General features: G+C 41.6%; 1 long non-coding RNA gene across 4 annotated transcripts in view; it reads right to left on the bottom strand.

Moving 5' to 3' along the window:
- LOC110257443 (uncharacterized) overlaps positions 1 to 26,587 on the bottom strand; it is a 678,610-nt gene that overhangs the window by 196,097 nt on the left and 455,926 nt on the right. For 3 of the 4 annotated variants that reach the window (XR_014832642.1, XR_014832644.1, XR_014832643.1), the window contains exon 4: positions 12,011 to 12,086. This is a non-coding gene — a long non-coding RNA (uncharacterized LOC110257443). Of the gene's footprint in view, positions 1 to 8,972; positions 12,087 to 26,587 lie in introns of those variants that run through there. The other variant, XR_014832641.1, reaches the window with a different exon arrangement.

Raw genomic sequence — 26,587 nt, 5'->3', positions numbered from 1 at the left:
ACGGGGTTCTTCCCTGCGTTACCTTCCTCAATGTACTTCACTACTTCAGCTACAATGCTCGTCACAACATCAGGGGTGAAGCAACATGGGAGCAAAGAGGATAACGCGTAGGAAGGACATGAGAACAGGGAAATGATAATTAGATGGGAGCAGGAAGCAGTAAACACTCTATTAACTACCCTTTATTAGCCACACCAGCAGAGTTGCTTTTAAAGCGCCTAACTCCTTTCCATAACAGAAACAGGTCATATCAGGACTTCATTTTCACAGATGAAAAAAAAGAGGGCCAGAAGGGTTAAGCAATTTGTCCAAACGCACACAGCTGGTAAGAAATGAAGTCAAGCTTTGACCCCGGCCGTCTGACTGGATGGCCCATGCTCTTAACCAACACACACCAATACAGCTTTTGATGATACTGAAGAGGTGCCACGAAGCCTTCCACAGTTCACTGGAAGGGACACAAAAGATAAATAGTGACCCTAGCAAGTCAGAAGAGTTGAGGACAGAGAGCAGGCTATCTCTTTATCTGTTTATTTTTCTAGCTCTCTGTGTCTTTCTAGATATATATTCCAGATACACATCTTTATACGCTGCAACATCAGCGCATGTGAAACTGTAGCAACATCCATCCTTATTTAAAGCCTCTTAACCTCCATACTACTTCGTGTCCTGACTTGCTTTAACTCACGCGAACAGTGACTTCAGTAACAGCCATCTTTTTATGAAACACATTTACTCTGAACCAGGGACTGCACTCAATTCTTTCTACACATGAACATGTTCAACTCCACATTCATGTCTCTTCATCGTATTTCTCTTCTTCCCACGTGTGAGTGTTCATCCACATTTCGTTTCCTGCAGGTGACTCCGTGACCCCTTCTTAGACCTTTCCCAAACCTGTGTCCTGGCTCTACCCTCCTCTCTGGGATCCAGCTTCACATCTCTGACCATCTGCTCCTTAAGTTCATCTTAATGTCGGGCTGGCAGAATTATGGTCTTTTTTTTTGTTTTTTTAATCAGAATTGAAGGTGTTTTCTTCTCCAAACTATTTCTTCTAATGACTTCCAAACGGCCACTAGTGCCACCTCCATCCTGCCCGTTTGCCACCTGGAATCATCTTTGACATACTCCTCCAAGCCTGCCTCTTTAGACTGGTTCTCACGTCCCCCCGTGTTTCAGCTCTTCCCATCACTTTCCCAGTCAACTGTTCCTTTTCATTCCACACATTCCGCCCTTGTGAGAATCTAACAACTCCACCAAAAGGTTCCTTTTAAACCTTTTAATCTTACTGCCAAATTAATTTTCCTCAAGCTCAGGTTTTCTTCTCAAATGCTTATATGTTGATGATAGTTTGACATTCAACAACATATAGTTAGGAACCCACCATGAGTTTGTTTTTATTTTTACTTCTTTCCAGATATGTTTATATTCCCCCATTTTTATTAAGATATAATTGCTCTATAACACTGTATCAGTTTAAGGTGTATATAATTGACCTATAACACTGTATCAGTTTAGGGTGCATATAATTAACCTATAACACTGTATCAGTTTAAGGTGTATATAATTGACCTATAACACTGTATCAGTTTAGGGTGCATATAATTAACCTATAACACTGTATCAGTTTAAGGTGTAAGTTACGATGATTTGATATATGTATATGCTGCACAGTGATTACAAGGTTAGCTCACATCCATCACCTCACAGTTACAATTTTTTCCTGTGATGAGAACTTTAAAGAGTTGCTCTCCAAGCAACTCTCAAATATATAAAACAGTATTGTTAACTATGGTTACCATGCTATACATGATATCCTCAGAACCCATCTGTCTTATAACTAGAAATATGTATCTTTTAACCACCTTCACCTAATTGCCCCACCCCCAACCCCTACCTCCAGCAAATTCAAATCTGATCTGTTCCATGAGTTGGGGTTTTTTTAGATTTCACTAAGGGTGAGATCGCGCAGTATTTCTCTTTCTCTGACGTATTCCGCTGAGCATGATGACATCAAGATTCCCCCACGTTGTCACAAATGGCAGGATTTTCTTCCTTTTTTAATGACTGAAGAGTATCTTATTTTATATATATATATATATATATACACACACACACACACACGTATAATATAATCTTATTATATATTACATATATGTAATATTATACATGTGTATAATATATCCTATTATATATTACATATATGTTATTATGTGTATATATGCCATCATTTCTTTATTCATATGTCAGTTGAAACTTGGTCTGCTTCCATGCCTTGGCTATTGTAAATAATGCTGAAACCAATATTGGGGTGCAGCTCTCTCTTTCTCCAGATATATACCCAGAAATGGAATTGCTGGATCATATGTCCATTCTATTTTGAAGGGTCTGAAGAACCTCTACATTGTTTCCCATACTGTCTGTGTGGATTACATTCCTACCAATAGTACGTCCTTACCAGCATTTATCTCTTAACTTTTTTTTTTTTTTTTTTTTTTTTTTTTGTCTTTTTAAGGCCACACACAAGGCAAATGGAAGTTTGCAGGCTAGGGGTCCAATCGGAGCTGCAGCTGCCACCCTGCACCACCGCCACGGCAGCACCGGATCCTTAACCATGGAGTGAGGCCAGGGATCGAACCAGCGTCCTCATGGATACTAGTCAGGTTTGTTACCACTGAGCCACAATGGGAACTCTGTTATCTCTTATCTTTTTGATAACAGACATTCTAAAATATTTGAGGTGATATCTCTTTGTGGTTTTAATTTACATTTCTCTAATAATTAGTGCCTTGAGTGCTTTTTCATTTCGCTCTTGGCACCACTTATTTAAAAATACCAAATTTCTAACCACTCTAACATTTGAGTTCAACTTACCTGGGTCTACTTACATTTACTCTCCTTTTTATCCTTGACATATATAATATATTCCAATAAAATTTAATTATAGTTCCCCAAATAAACCAACCCCTCCAAAAAAATGCTTTTTTTTTTTTTGGCCTGAGCATGCAGTAGCTTGATGGGGGAATCTCAGTTCCCAGACCAGGGATTGAACCCAGGACGTAGTGGGGAAAGCTCAGAGTCCTACCTGCTAGACCCTCTGGGAATTCTCCCCAAATGCTCTCTTTCTCACACTATGTCTTTCACCTGAAAATGTATTTTTCCTTTTACTGAAACAGTGACCAGCTTTCGAATCCCCATTTCAATGTCTTCCAGAAAAATCTTCCCCGATGGCCCAAGAAGTAATTACCCTGTCTTTGAAACTTCCATGACATTTCCGTTGTTTTCATGTGATCCTTTTGCTTTTAACATGTATTGTATTTATCTGTGTATGTGTCTTATCTTTATTCTTGACTGCATGGACCTCTATAGCCACAGGCATCACATTTTGTAAATTACTGTCAGTGAATCAGTCAGCATCCTGGGTTGCGGGCACAGAGGGCACTCTCGAATTAGGAGATTTTGGAAAGTGAGGGCAAGGTATAAAAAAACCACAGGGATGCTGGCATGTCCTGGGCTAGTCATAGCAGATCTGTTACCATCACCATACTTTAGGGAAGGGAGTGACTCTTGGAAGGATTGATCTGTGAAGTCATGACAGCACTGAGAGGTGCTATACTTTTTAGTGGAGGTTCCAGGCAGCTTGAGACAAGCTTGAGCGAGGGCTAGATGCAGTAAAGGCCACACCTCTCTTTTTCTCCTCTTCTACAACCTCCTGTTGGCACTTGGATTGGCCAAATGTAATTCAGAACCAAAGGACAAAGGAGTCTGTTGACTCCACATAGAGCAGTGTCCTGTGATAACAGACTGGGTACAGAAAAGTGGAGAGGGGTCCTGACACAATCCCTGAGACCTTACATCAAAGATATTAATTCAGTGTAATTAAACATTTAATAAATATTTGTGGAACACCCCTTCAAGCTGCACATACAACCCCATGGCAGTTTGAGGTTGAGGTATTTTCAGGGTTGTAAGGCCTAGCTGATTTCCTTTACTATTTATTTCTAAGCCTAATTTTTGCATTCAGCTCATCTCAGTGATAATGAAAAGCCTTTTTTTCCCCTTCCCTAAAATGTGTGCTCTTAAGATATTTCTTGAGAATGAGATAACTTTTCAATAAACTGATGCTGAAACAGGGATTGTCTTTTAAATGTAGATATTAAAAATGATAATTTTGGGGGTGGAAGAAGTAAGTCCAGAGAAACATGATCCACCTGGTTCCTAAATTTCACTTGTTTCTTGCCAAAGATTATTTTTAAGAATTGAGGTTTCTTTTCCATTTTATCTTGCTATGTACCTTGAACTTTCGCTGTGGCTATCTATTTTTGTAGATCTCAATATGCATTAAGTCCAAGAAAGAGCAACGTGACACTTAAAGTACAAGGAATTCAGTTCATTATGCTGAGAAGATTTACTGAAATTCTAACAGCCTGATTCTTATGTGCATTGCTCTCAATTCAGATATTATGCTTTTAAATAAAGACAGGAATTCACCGAAAAATGAAAAACACAAGTCTAATGTGTTAAATACATACGCAATATATACTATACATATTTGTATTTACATAGACTAAAGAAGTCACAAAATAATTTAAAGAAATATCCTTATATGAAGAGTATGTGACAGGATTAAAATGTCAAAAAGCAGAAAACATTTTATATAAAACGATTATGACGAGGAGTGGCCATTTCCCTCGTCATAATGGTCTATGGTCTAATTCGTCTACGGTCAAAGTTTGATTTGAGTGGCTGTCCCAGGACATTATTCTTCCCGTTATTACGCTTTCAAATGGCACCGATATCAAGCGTTTTTAATCATTGCCACTAGTCACTAATGTGATCCTGTAAATAAGAAAGCAATAAATGCCTCGTGGTCCAAATATACATTTGGTGCTAGTTGTAAGGTACAGATGATGACAAGATTCATGGTTCATTTTAAACCGTCCAGGCTGATAAATTCCATAAGACAAAAATCCCCCTCAATTTTATCACTTAATTGCTATTCAGAGCGCGCTAATTTATGAAAGATTAAGTCGTATTAGAACATGCTTATGTTTTCCCTTTGCTTTTCTCTACACAGAAGAACTCTCAATTTTTTTCAGCTGTCATGTAGGCAAAGGGCATCAGATATTGAAAAGATTGACTTTGACCTTGAACAGCTCATCCCCGTAGAGATAGCTGGCTGGTCCCCAAACTGGCTTTGTTCCCTTACACTGTGCAGAGTTGTGTTAGAAGGGGCCGCTGGCAAGAAGAAACGTGGCTGCATTCCCCAGGCCTCCTTGCATCTAAGAGGGGCCGTACCACTCGTTCTCACTGATAGGATGTGAGTGGAAGTGCTCCATGTCACTTCCAGGACAAAGCAGTGAAGAAGAGGACACGCTTTATCCAAGACCCTAAAGGAAGGCAGAGTCACAAGGGGGCAGAAGCCAGGGACCCTGAGTGACCAAGGTACACTATCACCGAGCCGGTACATCTGCAATGAACACTGACACAACTGACCAGACTTTCCCTTTTGTATCATGCCTCTGAGATGACAGTATTTAATACAAGGGCTATGATATTGAAATACACCGTCTATCATACACAATTTATAGCAACATACAAATTTACAAATATAAAATACAAAAACAACAAAATATTATGTATTTATATTTTTGCCACAGGTGTGTTTATATATGGAAATACATAATATTTCATAATCTATAAATATATATTTTATATATGATATATATATACCTATAAACGCATATGCCTTTGGCAAATATATACATGTATATAATGTGCATAAGATCTTTTGTATTTTTATTTTGTAAATAAAATTATATTTATATAATGTATAATTATATATTTCACAAAAATATATATTTACATATAATAAATGTATATGTATAATATATTTTTATTTACCTTCATTAGGAAACAGAAGTTCTGAAGGACAAAAAATGAAAAGAAAAGAGCACGGGTGCTTTTACTTCTACCTTTAGTTCATGTTCAAAACTGGAGGGCAAGAGAAACCACAGAAAGCTGTCTTGCACCCACTCCCTTAAAGAACTGTCTCTGATGATTTTTAATTACAGCTAGAATGTGACGAGCTTGTAAGAAAGCCTATCAATTTGGTATTTAAGTATCAGTATTAATTACTCGTGTGAAGAAATGTGTGATTGTACAAATTGCTCAATGATGATTACAAAGGAGTTTGCATTTGCAAACAAACGTCTGTGCAATTTGCCTGGTAAGCACCACTTATGGAATTAAAAAAGTGTGGCCCCTGAAATCAGATAAGCAATTCATACCACAGTTCCTGTTCCTGCTGCAGCGTGTTCTCTGCTCTGTGTTCACCTCTCACAGCTCCACTGCTTAGTCTCCCAAATTTGCTCATCTGAGTACCCCCTCAGTGACTTCTTAATTATAATTTACTTATCAATTACAACTGTTCTGTCTCAACTGTAGACTTGATAGTGTATAAATTCCCCATAGGCAGAAGTCTGTTGTTGCCAATTTTTTTTTTTTTTTTTGTCGTCTTTTTGCTTTTTCTAGGGCCACTACTCAGGCTAGGGGTCGAATCGGAGCTGTAGCCACTGGCCTACGCCAGAGCCACAGCAATGCAGGATCCGAGCTGCGTCTTCAACCTACACCACAGCTCATGGCAACGCCAGACCCTCAACCCACTGAGCAAGGCCAGGGATCAAACCTGCAACCCCATGGTTCCTAGTCAGATTCGTTAACCACTGAGCCACGACAGAAACTCCTGTTGTTGCAATTTTTATTCATTTGCACATGCTCAGCAGTTGGAACTATGTCTGGAGCAAAGATAATTCTTTTAGGACTGCAACTGCCTGGCACATGGAAGTTCCCAGGCTAGGGATTGAATAGGGACTATAGCTGCTGGTCTATGCCACAGCCACAGCCACACGGGACAGCCACATCTGGGACCTACACCACAGCCACAGCCACACGGGACAGCCACATCTGGGACCTACACCACAGCTCACAGCAACACCAGATCCCTCACCCACCGAGCGAGGCCAGGGGTGCAACCTGCATCCTCATGGATACTAGTCGGATTCGTTTCTGATGCGCCACAATGGGAACTCCAACAAGGCCAATTCTTAACAGATATTCGCTGTATGAACTGAACACTGGAAAGAAGCAAGTCTGTGTGTTACCTGACCCGTTCATTCTTCCACAAGACTGAACTCAACTGATCATTTACTTTGTGCAATACACAAGTTAGCAGGCGTGCACGATCTAAATACTTAATTATTTTCAATTGTTTACATGAGCGGCTCCTGGTATATCCAGTTATTTAATAATGATACAATCTACTTGTCAAATGTTGCGAAAACCAAAATGTAGCGTGATTAGTAACTTGCTTGCAACCCTAAACCTTGTAAGAAATGCGGACTAAATCTGCCTCTGCCACTCGAATTCCTTAATTCTCAAACCGTCTGTGGTGAAACTCCCCATCCATCCCAGAAGTTTTGTAATGTACAATAAAAAGGAATTACCGGAAGAGTAAAGATGTAAGAAGGCACAAATAATACCAAGTGTGTTTGGTTACTATTAGGCGCAACAAAATTATCAAACGGCCGAGTATTTCTAAGTGCTTGCTCTCACTTTCTGCATCTGTCTTATCAGGAACATCAAGCACCCACTGGCATATCCTCACAGGGCCCAGAACCACACTTGGTGTGGGGCCACCAAAATCCATCCACCTCCCCCTTCCAAACTCTTTCTCTACGTACTTTTGACACGAGCCTGCAACCTTCAAACGTGTCACTGCTTTGTACCACTGTCATCACCTATCTTATTCACACGAAGTCCCCTGGACAGTATGCCCCTTATCCTACTACAGGTGGTGTGGTCCCTGAGACTGCAGGGTAAGATCTACCAGAAACGTTACAGAAACACATTTGTCTCCCAGGACGAGGCAACTTCTAATGCTCACTTGCCCCTTCTAGAAAACCTTCCAACCACGTGAGACAACTGTGTGTGAGTGAACCTGCCGATTAAGGGAGGCTGGGTGGGGATGGGGGGAGGCAGAGCTCTTTTCATCCCCTTGGTCACTTTTTGTCAAGATGCTCCACAAATGGGCAGCAGAAGCAGCAGTCTTCCTGTCAGACTTGTCACTGGGAGAGAGCGTGTGTCAGCATAAACGGTTGTGTCCAATGGTCGTCCAGGAAACAGTTTTGCCATCTGTGTTTAATCAAATTCATTGAGTTTTCACAGCATTACAAGCAATTCATTACTGTCATTTTCCCCACAGACGACTCTATTCCTTAGCACCACTTACCCACTTAACACCTCCTGGCAATGCCCAGTGCCAAGCATCAGCCTCTACGGTGCCAAAAGTAATAACTTCTGATGCAGAGTGTGAACAGTGTGTTATTATATTTAATCTCCCCTCTGTGTGTTATCATTCAGCATAACCATCCTTCTGGATTATAGAAAATTAGACGGCAAATAACATTGTTTTCTGTATTGTTTTCTCCTCCCAGGTTCCGGGGTTCGCTGCCAACAACCAGCCACTCTCCGGACCCAAGGCAAACCATGAGCTCCCATCACAACACTGATCATTGCTCAAACCCTCACCGAACTGGATTATGTGCAATGTACATTAGCACTGCGTCTGTACACTAGCACTGAGTCTCCCTACGGTGAGTCTGCGAGGTTTTTTAGCAGGGAAAACCATCCAGCAGAGCTGATACAACATATCATTTCGTTGCTCTCCATCACAATGGGGGGTTTGTTTTTCATGCCTAAATTCCTGTGTGGATGGAAGTGTGGGATGCACTGAACATGCTGAGCATAGCACACTGCTGATTCCACTGTGAAATCTTGGGCAGATGAGCTGCGGCTGATGACACTCAAAAAACCCCACTCAAGTCAGCACAGGGAAAAAAATAGTAACAACAAAACCCATCAAGAGTGATGTGTAGCATCTTGTGAGCAAAAGCTGGTTACTTGACCTAGGATTTTTATTTTTCAACTTTAATACAGGTGCTAGGTAGAAATCTGGTTCCCAAAAGTTTGACTTAATGTGTGTCGCTGACTTTGAAAAGTGACTCCTCATCTGTTTATTTAGTGTCCTGTCAATAAAGATGTATTAAGTGCCTCTTGGGGTTTTCATTTTAGTGTTTCAAGACACCTAATGTAATATTTGTCTAATGAGTGTTCAGTGCATTACGGTCATGGGTGTTGTGGAGAGGAATTAGCCTATGGTCAGTTGAGTTTGCAAAAAAAGAAAAAAAAATAACCAAAATGCATCAGCATTAACCCAGGATAATCATGCCTGTTTGTAGAGTGGTCTCTCAGAGGTGACAACATGCTAAGGTGCCCTGGGAATTTCTAAGTTAGGAATGCAAAGGAACACATTAGCAATAGCGTTCTGGTTAATCGAATGTCTCTGGCCTTTTGCTGTTTTCTTCAGAACAGCTTATCGCTCTAATATTTCTAAGAATATAGTCTGGTAATTGTATCTTTACACTATTGATCACGGATATTTATATGACCCCCCCCCCGGCCCCGCCTAGAGCCTTTTCCATTTTCCTTGCAGTTAGATGGGGGTATTATGACGAGTTGTGACCCACAGTTTTCAGCAAGTCAAAGAAAGCATAGCAGAATGGGTATGAATTTTATAGGCTCTGTCTTTCCCTCGAGTGATGAGCACCAAAGACACATAATGAGATGGTGGGACCCAAGATGAGAAAGGTGTGAATCTCTACGTCAGCATTTCAAGAAAGTGGCCACGCAGAGCTACAAACCTGGAGTGGAATTTGCATGAGCAGGAAATAAACTCTTCTGGTTAAGCCACTGAGGCTTTGAAGTGTGTCGCTGCCGCAGAGCTGATCCTGACACCTCTGTCCATAATGAAGCTACCCTGGGTGACATTTCTTATCTGTGGCATGGAATTACATCCATACAAAATGGATTACCTGCTTGACCATAATTACATATTCTTATTTGTGTGCAGGTTTTCCCAGTTCATCATGACTTCGTAAGTATTTGCAAGAAAATACAGTTTTTGAAAAGGTGGGAAGAGAATCAGTCAGCACACTAAGTTGGGTTTCTTACTAAAAGATTTCTTGGGGAGGCTGCCTACGACAGAGCCTATGAATACCTCAGCATGAGAGAAGAGTCTTTCCTTGCCTCAGATGGGATGTTTTTCACTTAATTTACGTGTCTGGGTAAAAAACATAAATCCCCTTCACCTTCAAGGAAAGGCTTTGGTCCTAAAGCAATCACCTGAAGAAAGAAGCCATTTTCTCAGAAACTTAAGTATCTTCATTACAACATCAACAACATTTATTATGTCCACTATTTGGCAGGACACTCTCCCAACTGCTGGAAGAATTTACATAATTTGGCCCCTGGGATTTGTACAGTCCAAAGCAGCAGCACTAAACCCTCCCTCCCCTCTTGAGGACACACGCTGAGTGACCTTCCTGTGAATGATGCATTTGCATGTTCAAAGCCACAGTTATGCACCATTTCCAGAAAAAAAAAAAAAAGAAAAAGAAAAAAAAGTTGGTCATTCTTCCTTTTCCCTTCCAGTCAAGAGATGCAGCATAACGCAAGTAAGCAAGAGGGATTATTCAAGGGATAGCCTTGAATGTGTCCTATTTGTTTAAAGAACTACTTCGTGACCTCTGGCATTTTAACTCTACAAGTAAAAAGTTAACTGGGTTTGGGAAACAACTGACTGTTACATGATAAGGATGATAAGGAGGACGGCGACGAGGGTTAATATTTGTGGAATGTTTTCTACGTACAAAGCAACACTCCAAACACATGTTAATATAGATGCAGAGTTGTTCGTACATCAACATAGTTTTTCCTCGGTCCTACCACCATCATCTCAAAGGGATTATTATTTCCCCCCATGAGGCAGAAAGAGGAAGTGACTTGTACAACGTCGTGCAGCCATGAATGAGCAGAATGAATGTTATGTCATCTGCCTTCGAAGTTCACATCCTTTTACAAGACTCAAACATTATAAAATGGTATCATAAAAGACTTTGTCATGATATTCATAACTGAGAACAGCTAAGCATCCATAGACCGCTCTTAGTTTCCTGCTAGATCCTGGGAATCAAATTTTCCCTTTTTCTGGAGGGACTGGGAAGATTTACTACAAAGTCTCTTGCAATCTTTTAGAAACTGGAACCAAGCAGGGCCCTGTGGGCTCCTGGGCACACAAGCCTTTCTGGGTCCCCCATTACTTGCTTCTAGGGGATAAACTTCAGCCTCCATGACCTTCCCTGTGTTCCAAGGGGTAGGTTCAAGCCATTGCTCATCAGGGAAGGGAGGGAATGCAGAGACCAGGGAGGAGCCATCAAGAAACAATAGTGCCATTTGGGGGCAGGTCCTGGTGCCTCCTCAAGGCATGTAGATGACAATATCTCTGAGCTCTTCTGCAGAACTAACACCCCCAAGAAATGGAGGATGTGAACCAAGCCTTCTTTATTCCAGAAAGAAGACTACCAGACCCCTGAACACCAGCTTTGAAAACAAGGCAAGCTTGCCTCTATCCTGATCCTTATCTGCAGCCCTATTGTTCACCCCCAAACTATAAAACCCCACCTCCCGATCTCTCCCAAGGGGGGACCAGTCTTTGAGGCATTAGCCTGCTGTGACCCTCCTTTGCTGGCAAAGCAATAAAGCTATTTTTTTCTCCTTCACCCAAAACTCTGTCTCTGCATTTCTATTCCACACAGGTGAGCAGAGGCCGAGTTCTGGCAACAAAACCAGTACTCACTCTTGCCACCACATCGAGGGAACGGCAGAAAGGAAAAGGGCACGTGGGGTATTCCTCCTGTACAACAGAAGATAGTTCTGGAGTCTGAGCTCTGGGATTAAAAATGGAATTCTGTACCTGCTCTGCAGCCACTCTGCTCTTCGTTTATTCAGTTGTCCACAATTACCGGTTGACTACGCCGTCTGCGTCTAGTCCAGGCCTTGCAGAGACAGCATGGGACAAGCCAGGCCAGGTCCTTGCCCTCATGATACTTACATGTCAGTGGGAGGAGGCAGGTCATGCACAGGACAGAGGTTCAGAAGAGTACTGGTTTCAGAGGACGATGAACTACCTAAAGAAAACGACACAGAGTTATGTGAGTCACAGTCACTGTAGACAGGGTACCCCAAACTCACTGAACAGAGACCGGATATGCTGGGCATCCTGTTAATGAAACGTATAGGATACAACGTTCTGGCTATGCTTTTTTATGACATGAAATTGAAGATGCACATAAATAAAATATGGCTGTTTTTAGAATGACTTCTGCGGGTCATTCTCTACATGGCTTGATATTATTTTCAAACTGGAGTGCAGCAAAACACTGAATTGAAAATGTTTTCCCTTCAAAACCAATGCAAAAGCTTCCGTGGTATCTTAATAAAGAAAAATTAGGAAAAACACAAAAACAAACCATCATGCCATGTTGATACAGACTACTCGGTTGCCATAAAAAATGAGAATAAAGAAAATATGGCAACCTAAGAATGTCTGTGATGCAGTAAGGAAATAGAGACTATAAAATTATTTATAATAGCTATCATCATAACTATATAATATTTCATATACATAAAACAAAGAAATGAACATTGCCCAGACGATGAATTCAGCTGAATAGTAGGGAAAGTGGATTGTAGATGGTATTTTCTTGTTTTGGGATTTACAAAATAGTTTTTAAACTGTTCATATGATTTTGAAACAAAGCAAATGCTCTAAGGACCTTGAACAATCCCTGCTGACTTCATTGAGGGGAAGCAAAAGTTTTCCTTATTTGACTTTCATATAGAGTGTTATTCCATAAAAGTTTTAATATATGTTGCTCTTGCAAATGGGTGTCCTAAACCACACATAAATTTGTTTTCAATTCAGTAGTTAATCATCACTAGACAGACAATACTCTACGTAGGCTACTTAATCCATCAAAGAGTTGAACTCTCCAAGGTTAGTTACATGTGGTGCTTGACTTTGCTCTTTTCTGTTTATTTTTTGTCTATGCTGAGGTTACTTCCCTATAAATCTAATTTACAAGTTTTCTCCTCACCGCAGTGTCTGTTAAGATGGCTAATTTTCTCCCCTAAGCTTGTGACAATTACAATTTTAGAATCTCTTCTAATTCCAGCTTCCCCTTTCCTTTTCGTTTCTCTATATACCCAGCAGCTTTTATACTAAATTTTGATACTAAGTTGTTTGCATTTTACCATCTCCATTTAGAATACCATTCCACTTAGAATAGGAAATCTCTCATTTCTCAGAGAAAATGAAATATGATCTTAATAAATCTTTCCTCCTAGTGACTCACAGGTGACTCTGGATACCCTGATTATTTGGGGAGTTGTGGGTCATGTCATTTTATTTGTTTTTTATTGAATTTAGTTTGTTATTAATTTTTGGCTGCGCTTGCGGCATGTGGAAGTTCCCAGACCAGGAATCAAACCCACGCCACAGCAGTGCTAATGCCAGATCCTTAACTGGTTAAGCCACCAGGGAACGCCAAGGGTCATGCCATTTTAAAGGTAAATGTTTCTTTGTGCTATTTTTGCATAGAACGCAGACGAGTTTGTGTGACTGGCAGGATCTCTTCTTCTGTTCGTTTGTTTCCGATGGTCAAGGTGCAAGTTAGGTGAACAAGCTGTGATTTCAGACCTAGAACACGTTAATGACAAGCCTGAAAGGGGTGTTCTTACCAAGCAATTATAAGGTGACAGCGAGCCGCTTTCTCCCAGAATTCCACAGAGCAGCAGGGGCATCTTTCAGTATCTGAAACTCCCATTGTGACCACTGTGTCTTTCCTGCTCAGCCTTTGTTGTATTGCATATGCAATACCCGGATTACAGTTAGTCCCTTTTTGTCTCTCTTCAAACATTATTGATTCAAGCATTTATTAAAATGTCACTACATGCCAAGTAACAGGTAATTCATTAGCTTGAACCAAACATTAACGTGTCAGGACCTTCAACTAGAGGTGGGGACAGGAAGTCCTTTAAACAAATACGTAAGTATGACGCTGCAGAGAGTGATGACATCTGTAAAGGAGATTAACTTGGGAGGTAGGATAAAAAGCAGCTGAGTCGGGGGCTGCTCACCTACATGGGCTGATCAGAATGAGCTGCTCTAAGAAACTGGCATTGGAACAGATTTAAATGCTGGGATTGGCTAGGTGCAGAGCTAGGGACTGTGTACCCAGGAGCAGACACTTGGGCTGCTTGAGGAATGGAAAGAAAGCTCCTGTGTCTTGAGGAGAGTGAACAGGTGTGGGCGATGGCAGAGGTGACGTTGGAGGGGTAGGCATGGGCTGGGTCAGGGGTTGGCCAGCTGTGGCCCAGGGGCAAAATCCTCCTAGCTACCTGTTTCTGGGGAACGGATACTGTATTTTACAAATGCACTCTTGCAATCACTACGATGATAAGGGACAGTGACTTTGAATAATAAATAAGGAAAACATTACCGTTCTGACAAACAGGAATTTCATCTTGTGATTATTATAAAGCATAATTTGAGTATTATAAAAATTGTACTTTTATATTTTAATAATAAATGTTTGTTATTTAATAAGAGTGAAATATTGTTTTCCTTTTTATGGCCACACCTGCAACATGTGGAAGGTTCCTTGGCCAGGGGTCTAATCTGAGCTGCAGCTGAGGGCACAGCCACAGCCATAGGAACGCTGGATCCATGCCACACCTATGACCTATGCCACAGCTTGTGGCACTGCCAGATCCTTAACCCACTGAGTGAGGCCAGGGATTGCATCCTCACAGAGATACCGTTGGGTCCTTGACCTGCTGAGCCACAACAGGAACCCTTGAAATTATTATTTTTGTTTATTTATTTTTAGGGCCACAGCCACAGCATACGGAAGTTGCCAGGCTAGGGGTCGAATTGGAGCCACAGCTGCCAGCCTACGCCACAGCCACACACAGGAACGCAGGGTCTGAGCCATGTCTGCGACCTACACCACAGCTCATGGCAACACTGGATCCTTGACCCACTGAGCTTGGCCAGGGATCAAACCGCATCCTCACGGATCCTAGTTGGGTTCCTTTCTGCTGCGCCACAACAGAAACTTCCTTGATGTTATTTTTTGTATTTTGAACTTAGCCAAAGACTTTTATTACAAATTTGTTTCTTCTGTTTTGATAAAAGAAAACACTTGATAATAATATCTGTGATTTTTGCCTCATGGCCCACAAAGCCATATTTAGTTATAATCTAAAAAGTTTGCTAACTCCTGGGTGATAGCCTGCCAACTACTATAGAAATATACATTTCTTTTTTAATCATCCTAACTTTTTTTTTCTTAATAAGGGGTCCCTTTTTGTTATGAGATATTATGAGGAAATAATACACAGTGAAAAACATAGCCTCTCGGATCACAGACGATGCTAAAATTCTGAAGTTGATATTTCTACTTCTGTCTCTGTTTTCTCTCAGTCCTATCCACCCAGGTTCCAACACCACATATAGACACATCCCTTTGGATATAACTGAGGCATAGCATTGTGTTAGTTTAAGGTATACTACAACATAATTTGATATATGTATATATTGTGAAGTGGTCACCAAATAAATTTGGTTAACATCCAGCACTTTACATAGTTACTTTTTTTTTTTTTCTTGTGGGGAGAACTTTTAAGATCTACTCTCTCAGCACCTTTTAAACATACAATACAATGCTGTGAACTCCAGTCATTCTGTTGTACACAGCATCCCCAGGGCTGACTGACTTTATTCATTTGTATATGTTTTCTTTGACAAGGAGAAAGCTGACTATATTACCCTACAATATATATATTTTTTAATCCTCATATACACAAAAAATTGCCTCAGAATTGCTCACCCATTTTTCTAGGAGAAACAGATTTACAAAAGTAAAGCCCAGCATTTAAAAAAAAGTTATTTGCCTTCGGCTCTTTGGATCCACTTGAAATTTTGTTTTCCAAAGTTATTTCTTTTCTTCTTCACCTATTTGTGATCAATTACATTACTTCATTACTATTAATTACTCTTGGGGCCCCTTCCCATCTTGGTTGATTTTGCTCATACATATGTTTTACGCAGAGTTCCCACTGTGGTCCGACAGAATCAGCAGCACACAACCTCAATCGTCTGATCCTCAGCCCCAGCACAGTGAGTTAAAGGAGCCAGCATTGCAGCAAAGGTTGCAGGTGCGGCTCGGGTCTGATCCCTAGCCCAGGAAACCCATATGCTACAGGGTGGCTGAAAAAAACAAACAAACATCTTTTTGGCTTATACGCTTATTTTCTGGTGTACAGTTTCTTGACTCTGGTTCTAAAAGTCCAAGTACAAGATATACTCTGACACTTTGCTGCTACCCTGCTACCCCGTTCAAATGCTCAATTTCTTTCCACCCTTTTCCCACTCACCCCACAGAAGTCATAGGTCTAGTTAGTTTCTTGGTCAGAAAATTCTGCACTTCTTCTGCACAAATAAGTAGACACATGCATACTTTTAGATACACTTTTTCTGACATGAAGGAGAATGTGCTATAGATATTTTCTTGCACTTGACTGTTTTCACTGAACGGCCATTCTGGAACTCCCTCCAAATCAAACGGTAGAACGTGTCCTCTTTCTCCTCCCAGCTGCACGATACTCTCTTTTGTGGCTGCACCATCATTTATTCACCTCCTTTCCCCTGTGTGGGCATTTAAGTTCTTTCCAAAATTTTGCTATGATGAGCAATGCTACAATGGCAAATCTCGTGCATATGTATTTTCATATTGTAGAAAGTGAACCTTCAAAGACTTGCAGAGGAACCGAGAGACAAAAGGTACGTGATTATGTGGTTTTGTTAGATTTTGCCAGATTCCACGTTGGCATTCCCACCAGCGATGTCTGAGAGTTTCTGTCTCCTAGAGCCCCACCAGCAGAATGTACTGTCTCACGGTTTAAAGTGTGCCAGTGTGATAGGCAATGAATTATGTGCCAGAGTTTTAATTTTAATATCTTTAATTATGACTGATACTTCTTGGTATATTTAAGGGCAATTTATATACATTCTTATGTGACTTGTCTCTGCATTTTGACATTTTATTTCATTTTTATTTTTCTGTGGCATATAGAAGTTCCCAGGCTAGGGGTCGAATCTGAGCTACAGCTGCTGGTCTACACCACAGCCACAGCAATGTGGGATCCGAGCCGCATCTGCAACCTACACCACAGCTCATGGCAACAGTGGATACCCGACCCACTGAGCAAAGGCAGGAATCAAACCCGCATCCTCCCAGACACTATGTCAGGTTCTTAACTGCTGAGCCACAACAGGAGCTCCTTGACATTTTAAAAGATGTCCACTTGTCTCAAGTTTTAGAAGTATTTTATCTATTGGAGACATTATTATGGCATATTTTATACATACTTTCCCCCAGTTTTCAGTTGTCTTTTGACTTCATTGATGTTATGGTTGGGTTTTCTCTCCATGTGACTTCTTTCTTTTATTATAGTATTTTTATCAATCTCTTTCTGTACGGCTTTTGGATTTAGAGTCACAGGTAGCAGGCTTTCTCTACACTATGGTGAAAGTGGAGTTTACCCATGTTTTCTTCTAATACTTGTTTAATTTCCTCTTCGTACTTGGTATCTCTGATCTATCTGGAGTGTATTCTCATACATGGTGTGAAATATGGATCCAATTTTATCATTTTCCAGGTGGCTACTCTGTTGTCACAACACCATTTATTAAAAAGCCCTTCTTTACCTCCGTGCTTTGAGATGCCACCCTCATTTTATGCTAAATTTCCTCAGACTATATAGTTGGCTTTCTCCTCTATTTCACTGGCCTATTAGTCTATATGTGGTCTCCTTCCACGCAGGTTAATTACAGAGGCTTTGGAGACTGTTTCAGTGTTTGCTAGGATGAGACTCCCTCTGAGTTTTTCTTTTCGAAGTTACTTTTTTCCTGGCTCTTCTTACGTATTTATTTTTCCAGATGAACTTTACTATCACTTTGTCTGATTTGGTAAGAGAGCCCATCAGTGAGAATCTCAGGTACACATTTAAAAGGAAACAAAGATGGGGGGAGGAAGGACAAGACAAGGACAGCTGCTTCCCCACGACTCTTCTCTCCCAGACTGGAACATGGCGCATCGTCTCCAATAAACTCATTGCTGGGCATCTAGTATAAGCCCAACTGTCACAGCAGCCCCTGGGAAGAGAGTGGGGGAACTTAACAAAAAGAGTGGCCCCTGCCACAAAGACGTGGCCAAAAATCTTGGAATTGTGGAGCGCAAGTTGGACGTGGTCCTTGTATAGACATGCTTTTCTCTTCTTGCTACAAATTCCCAGGAAACAAAGAATTCTGACATATCATTATAAAGTCCAAAACAGACCTCAAGGCCTCCCCAGTTTGCCAAGTCATTCATCTCAAAGTCAGTCGCGACACTCTCCTCTTTTTACTGCCAACATCTAATCCATCACTCTCGTCTATGTATTTCACTCCCACAGGAGCCCTCAGGTCCACACACCTCTCTCCAGGTCGCTTTTACCCTTCTGATCCGGGACTCCAGGCCAGCATAATCTTCATCTGGACTATTGCTCGTATGTCCTAGATTCTCTTCATTTCTCACTCAGCAGCCTGAATAATTATGCTCTTGATAAACATGATCCAGATCACATCTCTCCCCAGCAGCACAGCCTTCCATGGCTTGTGACCATTCCTGGGCAAATGTTTAAATTTTTCATTACCACGGTTTACTAGGCTCTGCAGGATCTGGCTTCTGCCCATCTCATGCTACTGCTCTTCTCCATCACAATGCTGTCACCATCCTGACTCTCTCCAGCTTCTCAAAAATGTCCTGTTTCTTCTGTGGGCTCTTCTAATGCCTGTCACCTCCTTCACATCCCACCCCTCTGCCAGGTCACCTCTCTGGATCCTTCCCCATGTGTAAACATTCCTTGTTAAAGGAAGCCTTTCCTATGTTCCCATCCTCAACTGCTCCCCCATCCTGCAGCCTCATTCAAATCGCTTACAGCTCCTCCCTCAGGTCACTTACAACAACTCTAGTATACAATGGAATATTACGCAGCCATAAAAAATAACCAAATATTGCCATTTGCAGCAACATGGGTGGAACCAGAGACTCTCATACTAAGTGAAGTACATCAGAAAGAGAAAGACAAATACCATATGACATTACTTATACCTGAAATCTAATACAGAGCACAAATGAACCTATTTACAGAAAAGAAACAAACTCATGGAAATGGAGAACAGACCTGTGTTTGCCAAGGAGGAGGGAGTGGGAGTGGGATGGACTGGGAGTTTGGGGTTAGTAGTTGCAAACTATGCATTTGGAGTGGATAAGCAATGAGATCCTGCTGTATAGCACAGGGAACTATATCTGATCCCTTGCAATGGAATATGATGGAGGACAATGTGAAAAAAAGAATGTATATCTAAATGTATAACCGAGTCACTTTGCTGTACAGAAGAAATTGACAGAACATTATAAAGCAAGTGTAACAAAAAAATTTAAAAAAAAACCCTCTAGTATTCACTGGCTGCAAGAAAACAGGAGAGAACAAAGAAAAAAACAAGCGGATCCCAAACTGAAACTTTGTAACATCTGAGTAGTGTCTGAAGTACTTTGGGTGATGGCATTGATAGGTAGTTGCCGTGGAAAATTGAATAAAGTTTACTTACTTGCAGATAGACTCATTTAGATTTATGAATTTAAAATGTATACCTTTTTTATACAGTCTTCTATAATTACTGTGCTTTGGATTACAACTTGCCATTTGAGATTTTTATTTCAAGCACTCAAATAACAAAAGGCGACCGTTTCTTACATTATCGCCAACACTGCCAGGTGTTCCTCCATCATCAAATTGTTAAAGAAAACACACAAAACATATGTTTTCCATTGTTCCCTGCATAATCTCTAGCTATAGAAATGCAGGATGCTTACAGTCTCAGCAGAAATGAGTGAGCATGAAATATTCATAAGCTTGGTGTTTGTGATTATTAAGTAATGGCCAATTCTGGTGAGTTTGTCATTTTAAAAAATATGTAGTTATTTATTAAACAACTGAATATTCACTATAGGAGAGATTTCATTACAATAGAAGCTGAGACAGATTCCTCAAGAGGTATATGGAAGACTCTTGAAAATAAAGGACAGGAAACTGAAGGAAATATAGACACAATCAGGATTCAGCACAACCCAGGCATATCATCTCCAAGGTCTTAAAAGGTATCTCTGTCACATTTACTTCAACTTTCGGGAGAGAAGTAGCATTCAAGGCTTTGGGGCTCCAGAGACAGTCCCATCTGGAGTTGAGTCTTCCTTCGTCATTACTGGTCCCTATGATATTAGGCAAAGTACTAAACTTTGCTTAGCTTCAGCTGTCTTTTTTTCTAATCTGCAAAAGGCAACAGCAATAGACTGAGGTTCCTAGGGCGACTGTCTGCCGCACGTGAGATAATGCAACGCTGGTGTTTGTCTCAAGGTGCTCCACACAATAAGCACTGAAGGTGTGTTAGGGATCTCTTTATTGTATTGGACGTTATAGCTAATATTTTCTCTTGCCGAAAGAAAGAGAAAATATTACTCACCATGTACAAGTGGACACGATGTGGAGCATTCCCTGAGTCACAGCCTGCTGAGAAGAAGCAGTGTATGAGTGGGATTCTGCAGGAGAGCTGCAGTTCAGAGATGACACTGCTCTTTCTTATCTTTGAGACTTTGTCTCCTTCCCTGATCAGCAGAAGGAGGGTAATGTTTCTATAAAGTTAATGAGCTCAGGTAAACCAAAATGTCACATACATTGTGAATAATCCAAACCATGGAAGCTTTTGTCTACTTAATTCTTTCATTTAACACAGACTTAGTGAGCCCTTGGACTTCCGCTGGGGCCATTTTGAATTGGCTGCAAGACTAGAGACCCTACAAATGCCTGCTTCAGTAAGCACTCTTCATTTCTCCTCTCCGTAAGACCAAAATCAGCACTTGGTGTTCAAAAACCAGCTGCTAGAACTTGATTAATTGATATTACAAACATGTACACAAAGCACAAGTTCAAAGGTATGTAGTGAAATACTGAAAGATGGAAGCACTGCTTACAATAGCCAAAAATAGGAACAAGAACCCTAAGCCGTCAGTAACAGGGCACAGGGACACATCTGGTCAAAGGGATACTATGCGGCCCTTAAAAAGAATAAGGCATCCCTAAGTGAGAGGCAGTGATTTCATGCTGGGCCAGCACTACAGAATGGTTTGGGGGAATAGGGTCCAGAGCTGTTGGAAGGACGTCGTAAGCATTATATGGAAAGAGCTTAGAGCAACGTCACATTTAGCACGTGTACCATGTGTGTGTGTGTGTGTGTGTGTGTGCATCATCTCCACCACCACGTCACCAGCATCACTCAGGTGGGATATCGCCGAGACCGACTGCTAAAAATCAAGAAGCATAATTATGCGCAAATGCTACTATTTGTATACAAAAATATACATTAGAAGATGGGAAATTTATGTTTTACGTACAATACATATTTCTGGAAAAATTTAGTAGAAATTCACCATGTTGTTATCCCTTTGGAGAGTAAATAGACCACTGGGTGACACAGGAGAAAAGGAGAGAGAATTATTCCTAATTTGAAAAATAATTTAATCTGTTTGGAATATTTATGACATATATATGTCACCTCTTCAAAAATAACAAAACCAAGCTAGATAAAAATAAATATATATAATCATTATTTAAGCAATAATTTCATATTCTTCAGTATCTCTCCTGAGTCACATCAATGAGCCTAATATGTATGTGTGTTTGTGTGTATGTGTGCATATGCATATGTTTGCGTGCTTGTGTGTATGTTGGCATACATGTATATATACATGTATATGTGTGTATGCATGTGATGTGTGCATATGTGTTTATGTGTGTATGTATATATGCATGTATGTTTGCTTGCATGTGTGTTTATGTATATGTGTATACATGCGTATGTGTGGATGTGTATATGTGTGCATGTTTGCATTTATGTGCATTGTGCATTGGGTATACATGTATATGTGCATCCGTGTGTGTGTGTATATGCACGTGTTTATTGTGTGTATGTATGTACACGTGTTTGCATGTGTGCATGTATGTTCATGTGTGTGTTGTGTATGCGTATACACATATGTGTGTGCATATGTGTGCATGCATGTATATGCATGGGTATATGTATAACTCTATACATATGCATGTGTGTTATATATGTGTTTGTTTGCATGTATGTGAGTGTGTATGCATGTGTGCATGTGTGTGCTGGCATCTCAGTTTTCTGGGGTCCATTTTCATCAAGGTAAAATGGGGTAAAATCCCTGAGCTCTGCCTAGTCCTTCAGTAAGACCTTGAGTGCTTTTAGCAATTCAATACCCTGGAATGAACTGAAGCCTCTCAGGGCCCAGAAAGCATGAGTCACAGAGAATGGACTCCTTGGGCACCACCAAGCCTGCGCGGCCCTTCAGTGCTGGAGTGGTGGATGTGGGAGGCCCTGGAGAGCTGCCTGAAATAGGGACAAGTGGAGTCCATCTCAATAAATTAACCAGTGAGTTTTATTAAAAGGAGTTGCCTCATCGAGGCCTCTGCAGCTGTTAAAACTAAGGGGAAGAGAAAGTTATAAAAAAATTAAAACTGCCCTCTCTACCTTTTCCAATAGCACATCAATTTATGAAAATTGTTTTTTCTAAGTAGCTGCACAGTCACGTAAAACATTTAATCCAAGTGGGTGAAGACTCAAGGTTTCAAGCTTTTGTGTTGGCACTATACAGAAGCTTTGCACTGCAAGGCTTTCAGAAGGTTCTTGCAAGAGGAACTATCAGCATGCAAACAATCCTTGCTTGCCAGGAAGCTCAGTCCTTGACACAGGAGGCCAGACATGCCTATTTGTAGGACAGGTGACCTTGTAGGAGCAGGTTTCAAAGCCTCGTGGGCCCCTCTCTACCATTTGTGATACACGACTCTCCGGTCTATGAGGGCATGACACTGCCAAGATCCTGCTTTTCGAGGAAATACACGTGACACGAGGCAGGTGCGTCCCTTCAAGGATGCAGAGAAGAGGCAGCAAACCCTTGGCCTACACAGACCATGCATCATGCACTTGCCCACACATCAGAACACATCCCTGCTTCCTCCTTTGAAGACATCTAAGATACTTAGGCCAAATTTTCTAATCTGTATATGAAGAATAAGTCAATTTGTTCAACTAATATCTGAGTTTTAATCTTTGCAAGGCTTGCACTTCTGCAGAATCTCTAGGCACTAGATATAGAGGCACAAAAGAGAAGCTCAGGGAGCCTCTTTGGGGAAGGAGAATGGGGAAACCTCTACCTCTACCCTCCTAAGGGCTTAGTGAAGACCCCCTCGAAATGAAAGATTAACAGGAGAAAAACAGAAGTCTAATGATGTGTGTACCTGTGGGCAAGGGAGACTAACACTAACTCTCAGAAATGGCCCAAGCCATTACCTTAAATGCCATCTTCTGCTTGAGGGTGGGGAGGGCCCGTTACAGGAGGTTATCGGGCAAAGCACAGTCAACAAGGGCATAGTGGTTGGGTAGATTTCAGTCCTTGCCTTCCCTATGGATATGTTTCTAGAGATTCAGTCATCTTGGCAGAGAGCTGGAGACCCCCTTACAAACGGAAGTTTCCTCGATAAATGTCTCTTACAAAAGGGTAACTACTACGAAGGTTTCCGAGTTTTCTCTGTGTCTGCTGTTTCTCAAAAATAATAATTAGCCTAAAAGGATCCTTATGCCCAAACAGGCATATTTGGGGTGACAAATTCTGCTCCTGTTCATCCCCATTCTAGGAGATCTTAATGGAATATGCTTCCTTGGGTTACTGACGATGGTAGAGCATCCCCCCACCCAAGATGATGGATTATGATGGGATACTCTTCTTAAAGCAAAGGCAGTTTGAAAGGATAACACCGACTTCCAGAATTCGATACGTGAGAATTAATCAAGAAAATGTAAGCAACGCTGTTGGCAGTGCCCAGCATAGATGAAACACTACATAAGCACAGATTTTACTCATCGGAGCCCAGTTTTCTGGTTCTCAGGGAAGCCACCCACCTGGTCCAAATCCCTCCACTATCTGCTTTCAGAAATCCTGGTACCTCTCCTGGACAGCATCATCATGGCGGTGATTGTACACCAACTCAGGCAGCTTTCTGATTCATTTCTGACTCTCCCGCTGGACCTTGAGCTACAGGGACATTGGACTTTTGCTGCTGTTTACTCTTCTCCACTTTATTCCGAGGGCATTGCCTGCTGTTGAACAACCCTGTCTCTCCTTCATTTTAGACAATCTGACCAAGTATTTCTCTTGCGTACCCAAGCAAAGATCTAAATCTCCAAGTCTAAATAGCTAAATATCCAGCTTTACTACAAGATAACTCACCAAGAGTCAACTGCAGGATAGGGATGGCCCGGCGGCTCCTGAATTTCTCAGGGCAATGCTGGCATTTTCTCTAACTTGGAACCACTCGTTGATCTTGCTAAGATTCTTGGTTCCTCCTGCGTCATTTGTGTTGTTAACCATATTGTGAATATATTTAGCTCCATGACTGGCTTTTGATGGTCTTAATAGGCTTCCTAAGAGGTCTTGTGATGGAAAAATTGTCCCCTAAATTCTTTTGCCCCCCTCCCCGTGAACACTTTTTCATAACATCTACCTGGCAGGTGCACTGGCTATACAATGCACTCAGCAATAATTACCTCAAAACCTAAACCACATACTGTTTCAGCACCTGGGAGGGATTTAGCTGAATGCCCATGTTAGCCTGAAGCTCAGACTGAAGAAAAAAGAAACACCTGCTTTTGACATTTTAACAGTGTTCCTGCAAATCCACGGGCACGCTCTCTGCCTGCCATGGCGAGCACAGCTCCACCTTGCTTCCCCTCCATCCTGAACCTCTTCTCCTCTGTGAGCTACTGTCTTCCCTGGGATCCACCCACATCCAATTTTTGCTGTCACTCCAAACGCATTTTCATTTTGGATCCATGAGAGACCAAGGTCATGTCAGAGAATAAAATCAAATTAACAGAGGGTCAAACATTCAGGACAACCAAGGCCAGGCATGAATGAGAAATCGTTAACAAAAGGGCAACCTTTAAAGGTTTATGTAAACAGAAGGAAGACAAATGCAGATGAGGGCAGGCTAAGGACTGGCTGCCCGAACCACAAGCCTCCTGAAAAGCCATGCTGGCGCACAGTGGGCACTTAAAACTGTGTTTGAATGGCTCGGTCGGGGGGAGCAACCATCCAGGTTTGCCTGGGATATATGGTTTTCAGTGTTAAAATCAAGACAGCCCCGGGCTAATGGAAACAGGCTGCTCACCTTAGGTTAGCATACCTTGACTTTGGGGTTTTCTGACAGCCCAAACTCATCCAACCAGCACCCATGCTAAACTACGTCTCCTATAGGTACATACCCTCTTCACCCCTCTTTCCAGTCATCAAGTTCAAAGCACATGCCCATACCATGTCCCCGTGGACAGTGCACTTGGAGACAGGAAGGATGGCGAGGGAAGAAAGAAGCGCTGCCCCTTTGATACAGCCAACATATTCTTTCTTTCCTTTCATTCTCTTTCAGGCAAAGAGATATAGCCCCAGACATCTAAGAGCTTTAAAAGAACCATTTCAAAGGCAGGGTTGCTTCTCTGAAAAGCCATCACATGCACTATCCCAGAGCTGTTCATGCCCAGCAAATGAACAAGATCCCGACTGGCACCACCACCGTATGCCGACGGTGTCACCCCGGGCGTGGAGATGTAAAGAGTCGGGCAGGGAAGCATACAACTCTAACTCAAAATAGAAAACCATGCAGCCTTGGACACTGGGTCCCTGGAGTCTATTTTTTTATCCTTGCAATTAGGGAACATTTCATCTGCCAAAGACAGAAAGAAAAATTGAGAAAAGCAAAGAAAGGAAGTCAGTGTCTAAGAGCTCAGGCTGTAGTGCTGCAGGTGTAGCCCAGAAGGGGAAAAAGAAAAAGGAAGAAGCTTCGAGGTGTGGAAAGGAAATGGATCAGAGTTCAGAAATCCCTCCAGGGCATCAGCAAAATGAAGAGAGACTCCTAGGTAGGAAGATAATACAGACAGCAATGGCCCGAAGCTAACAAAGACAAGTTCTAGGCTTGATATCACAGTTACTATGCAGTTAAAAAAAAAAAAAAAAAAATCCCAAGATCAAATCCTGCAGGTGGGCGGCTCACGCCACTCCAGGAATTCAAAACAAAGAGGTAGTTTCTGGAGGGAGCTGGAAACAGAGCACGTGGCTGTCTTGCACTGGCACTGTCTCTGGGCCCACCTCTAACTCTGCTTATTGAGTTTTAACCGGATCTCAGCAGTGGAACAGGAACTGCTAAACTGGACCTGCACCCAGGAACATCATTGTCCACAGCAAACCCAGCAGCGTTTCCCCAGGCTGTAGCTCACGGGAGGGCAGGGACCACTTTCATAAAGGGGAAAAAAAAACACAGGCAAACCCTCACATGCTTTCTTAGAAAATAACCGCCTATACCTAGGAAACAGAATATGCATCAAAACTTCTTGACAAATTCT

The sequence above is a fragment of the Sus scrofa genome, chromosome 17 (assembly GCF_054392235.1).
Source record: "Sus scrofa isolate SSC_HxYL_T2T_F1_AM1 chromosome 17, Sscrofa_HxYL_maternal_Yorkshire_Landrace_v2.0, whole genome shotgun sequence".
NCBI lineage: Eukaryota > Metazoa > Chordata > Mammalia > Artiodactyla > Suidae > Sus > Sus scrofa.
The sequence above is the reverse complement of the archived record's forward strand: the minus strand, read 5'-3'. Positions and strand labels throughout refer to the sequence as shown.